This window comes from Brachyhypopomus gauderio, chromosome 4, assembly GCF_052324685.1.
Source record: "Brachyhypopomus gauderio isolate BG-103 chromosome 4, BGAUD_0.2, whole genome shotgun sequence".
In the NCBI taxonomy this organism is placed as follows: Eukaryota; Metazoa; Chordata; class Actinopteri; order Gymnotiformes; family Hypopomidae; genus Brachyhypopomus; species Brachyhypopomus gauderio.
In genome coordinates, this window is record NC_135214.1 from 8782132 (window position 1) to 8787353 (window position 5222).

Below are 5222 nucleotides of genomic sequence, written 5' to 3' on the forward strand. Positions count from 1 at the left end.
TGGGTGGCAGATCTTTCAGTGTTCAGTGTTCCCTCTCTCTGGAACTATCTATCTTCCTCTGTTCGCTCTTCTGCATCTCTTCTATTTTCAAAACTCAGCTAAAGACCTTACTATTCTCTCATTACTTCCACTCTCGCTGATACTCCCTAACTCTCCTCTCTTATATATGACCATGTTCATGTAAAGCGATCTTGGGTTTTATAATGTTATTTAGTTATTTAAAATAAACTTAAAAAAATAAATGTATTATTATTATTATTATTATTATTATTATTATTAATGAGGGGTGTGTGGAAAATTCTTACATAATTTTTAAAAAACTTTTTTTTTAAAGGCAATAGCTGTTTTTAATATTGTAGCGTCGGTCCAATGGGGGACGGTGCTACTCCCCATGAGTCCCTGCGGCTCCGGTATTGCTTGTATGTCGGTATGTGTTTGTGCATGTATTTATTGATAATGTGTTTGATTATATGTGCTGTTAGTTTAAGTTACCCCATGTCAGTTTATATAGTTGTACTCTGTCTGAACCTCCTGCCATGTTTGTGTAATGTTGTCGCATTTATGACATCCCCTCATGTTTCACAAACAAGTTGAGTCTGTTCTGCGTGATCACAGCTCCATACGTGATTACGTTGCTGAGGCAATTTGATTAAAAGAGCCTTGTTGCATTGCAATGGATCTGTTTGCTGCCTCTCCTTCCTACACCATGCCACAGTATTATATTGAACACGATGGTAACAGACACAGCACATGTTGATATTTATCACTGAAGTTATGTATGTGAGTGACTGAGTGTGTGATAAACAAGAACAGACTGATGAAATGCTTGAGAGTTTATTGCTGAATGGAAGAGCAGCAGTAGTGAACAGGAAGCAGAGAGAGACATCAATGAAGATCTCTTTTAGCGTAAAATGTAAATGAAGGCAGGTAAAAGTCTGTTAGCAAATAAATTTAGTGCACACACTGATCAGGAACAGTTCCTTTACCAGTAGTAACACAGCGAGTACAACCGGCGTTGTTACAGCGGTACACAGGCACATCATTATTCATGCGCACAATGTTCTGTCTCAGAAACTGATTGTTAGGATTAGTTCTGTCCGCTGACCAAACCTGATTGAAAACAAAAGCTGTTGGACCTTTATGTTTTCTGAACATGCTGAGGGCGGGAAGGATGCTGTTGGGTGTTCCAAGTGATGAGCAGCTTCTCGTACAGGGAGAGTTAAATGTGTAGAAGACTACACAGCCATTAGGGTTTTTATCCAGGAGGGTCTTCATGAGGGGGTCGTCTGGGGACTCGTTTGGTGGGTTTGAACGGATCAGCAGGAGGTACTCAGAGTGAAAATTCTCTGCTATTCTGGGTTTGGCACCAATCAGCTGCTGACCATTGTAGACCCTGGCAGGTGTGTTCATGTCTGATTTCACTGTCTGTGACAAATCATCTGGGAGGAAGTTCTGATCAACTTGTGCACCAGTGGCACACCTGTCAGCCGGGACATTAATGGCCACTGCAAACTGATCAGTACCACTTCCATAACTATAAACAAACAGAGAGAAGAAATAAATCACTGAAAGCAGCATAATCACAGGAATAAATAACAGCTAAAGCAACAACAACAAAAAAAGACATGAACAATATTCTCTGGTGGGATTAATCTACCATTAATGTATTTAGATCACACTGGGGGCTGGTAAGAATGGTGGAGGCAGTGTTATGGTTTGGCTGAACTGGCAGGTCTTAGTCATTGCCTTAATTAATCAGGTCTGAACTTACATAATAACCTCTAAATCTAGGTTTTTTGTAAATAAAACTGTGGCTCTCACTTGTCCTGGAGGTAGGTGGTGATCCTGCTGAGAGTTTGGAGATCAATTTGAGCCCTGATATCAGAAAAGAGCAGAGAGAACAGGACGAGTCCTGTCAGGACTCCACAGCGAACCTGGACAAAACACACACCAACGTTAGAACCTGAGCAAAGCATAAATCGAGCCTTAACATCAACCTAAACATTTCACTATATATCCAAATAATAATCCATATAGACCAGGCAGCAGTCAATTAGTTAATGTTTTACTCAAATCAATCATAATTTTTGCTGATGTCTTTTAGTAACTGAATAATAATAATAATAATAAGAAGAAGAAAAACAACAACAAAAAAGAAGATTAATATGATGATGATGATGATACTGATGTATCATACTAACCCTAACCCTAACCCTAGGTTAACAACCTAACCTAACCTAACCTAACCCCAACCCTAGGTTAACCTAACCCTGCTCAGAGGGGAACAACAGAAAAATCAATGAGCAGAAATCTAAGAAAAGCAAAATTTACTGCTTTTAATTAATTGGAACTAAATGTATCGAGTTCAATATGTTTTTAAATTGAGAATTAAGAATATACTTATTACTTGAATAAAAAACTTGTATGTTACAGAAGTTACAGAGGTGTTTGTGTAGAGATACTTGCCATGCTGAGGTTCTACAATCAGAGAGAAGTGAAGCAGGTTTGTGATGAACTGGTGTTGAAGTTGTGCAAGAGGCTTTTTATATAGAGCTTCAAAAACATCATAATTACAACATTACAGTTCTGAGAAAAGAAGCTGTTCTCCTTTTCTCAGAACTGTAATGTTGTAATTATGATGTTTCACAACTGTATGAGCAACATTTATTAACGGTCAGTTTAATCTCACAAAGCACCTGTTGATAAGAGCAAATTAACAAAGTGTGAATTTTTGTAAATGTAAAATTTTTTAAAAGGGAAAGGAAAATCCTCCTCAGATTCCTAAGAGTTCAGTGTTTTCATTTTAGTTTTTAGGTTCAGTGACTGAGAATCAGTTTATTTAAATTTAGTCAGTTGTATGTGTGTATGTGTGTGTATGTGCGAGAGAAAGAGAAAGAGAGAGAGAGAGAGAGAGAGAGAGAGAGAGAGAGAGAAAGAGAGAAAGTGTGTGTTGGGAAGTTTTAATATTACATTTAATATTGGGATTAATATAATATACAGTCTAAATAAAATGTACTGTAATATATATATTTTCTGATGTCAGTAACAACGCTGTGTTTACATCACTAAAAATCAACCAGTACATCATTATTTTGAACCAGTACATCATTAATTTGAACCAGTACATCATTAGTTGGAACCAGTACCTGATTTTCATCCTGAGGTTTCAATGGATTATTTGATGTAAAACAAAGTCTCTGCTACAGAAGTTTATAAAACATCATATATAAAACTGTGTATAGGGCTTTTAAATTGAAATGACACACAGTGAGCAATAGCCTAGTGAAGAACATAACAAGATTTACAAATAAGTACATTTAATAAATTTGTGTGCAGACTTTATACACAGTCGTCAGAGGTGTCCCTTCAACACACACACACACACACACACACACACACACACACACACACACACACACACACACACACACACACACACACACACAGGACTGTATGTAACCAAGGGGCTGTAATATTTATACACTATTTTAAGTTTTTATAAACTCTCCCCACACACTTATACACTTCAGAACACTTTCCCATTCCCTTAATAACCTTTCCCACTGCACCTGTTTCTTTTAAAACACTTTAAAAAAGGAATTGCAGAACATGCATCTCACAGCTTGAAACGGAAGAGTGGAGAGGGGGAGCTGAGCTCGCACAAAAAAACTCCAACATGCCACGTTTACTGAGCCAATCAGCAACTTGAATACAGAGCAGCATTCTCTGGTTGGGCGTTTTCCATCAGTCAACTAATCATGTCATCTACGGCCGCTGGTGTAAGCATGCTAAAGGACTGTGCTTACCCTTAACGCAGTAATGTGATGCTTTCCGTCGTAGTGTATACCGGTGATGCTTGTCCAAGACTTATCAATAGTATCTGGAGATTCAGTGGAGTCACATATTCTGATGGTGGCCATCAGAATTGTTGACCCCAGTTAAAAGGCTCACCTCTCCATCCCATTCATAACTATGGTTACATCCCATCCCATAACTATGGTTTAAAGTGCTGGGAAGAGGATAACCTTTCTCCTGAGGAAACAGAGCTCATGGACCCAAAAAGGACCTTCACGCATAAATTGCAGAATCCAGCCTTATCTGACTCCCCAAGGTTTCAGCCCTGATTTGCCATCTCTTGGAAATTCCTTGTTAAACTTATACCAAAGGATGCAAATGTTTCAGAGGTCCTTATAACTTTACATCCAAGGCAGGAACTGGATCAAAATCTAGCCGAGAGGAAGTAACTCAGTGAAAGCAGACTAAAAACACCAACTCAGCAGCCTTCCAACCAAGAGAAAGGTCATTACCCTCAAAATCAGTGTCTATTTTACCAGCTCATTAGGGACCCCATGTAAACACACGACTTAGGATTCCTCATGTGTTAGTTATTAATAGATTCCACCTTTTATTATATAATCACAGAATACATATCTATGTATTCTTGTGTGTTCCACTATTTTAGGCATGCATGTCAATATCATAGACACCTGCATACCCATGTATTCCTGTGCTGCGCTATTTTACACACACACACACACACACACACACACACACACACACACACACACACACACACACACACACACACAATGTAATGTATAATGTAAAATATGTATTTACCGCTGTGATCAAAATGATGAATAAATGTTCAAATTTACATTGAACACAAGTCCTTCTCATTATATATATATATATATATATATATATATATATATATATATATATATATATATATATATATATATATATATATATATATATATATAATGTATTGATATATGCAATTTAGACATGTAATTTTGCCTTCATATAACATGCACAGACTTGATCAGAGAGTTTTGGTAATATAAAGGCTGCATTATATAAAATAGTAAATTTCCTTATTTTACTACAGAATCCGTAGTTTTGTACATTCCAGTGTTGGAAGAATTTTGATGAAATAGACATTGGCTGACACATAGACCAATGCAGCATCTTTTCTTGGACTGTGTTGTTTTGTTTTTAATTACTTATAGCTGTCCGATATAGTTTCACAAGCATACAGTATCCTGTATGTGATTTTAAAGTGAGCATTAGAGGGCATTCAGCAAAAACAACAACAGATGCTTTAAAGGAACATTTGCAACAACAAAGACTGAAAGAATGAAACCAATGTGCGTGATGTCATGCCTGCTGCCTACACCCACTACTAGTTATTGATAGTGTAATTAGTTTTGTTTGGA

The 5222-nt window shown here is 37.2% G+C and overlaps 1 long non-coding RNA gene across 1 annotated transcript; it reads right to left on the minus strand.

Annotated features, from left to right (window-relative positions):
- Positions 1-820: 820 nt before the first annotated feature.
- LOC143512092 (uncharacterized) lies at positions 821-2563 on the minus strand. The gene is made up of 3 exons (XR_013130364.1): positions 2467-2563; positions 1822-1934; positions 821-1534 (listed from the first exon to the last, which is right to left on the minus strand). It is a non-coding gene; the product is annotated as an uncharacterized LOC143512092 (long non-coding RNA).
- Between the last annotated feature and the right edge of the window lie 2659 nt (positions 2564-5222).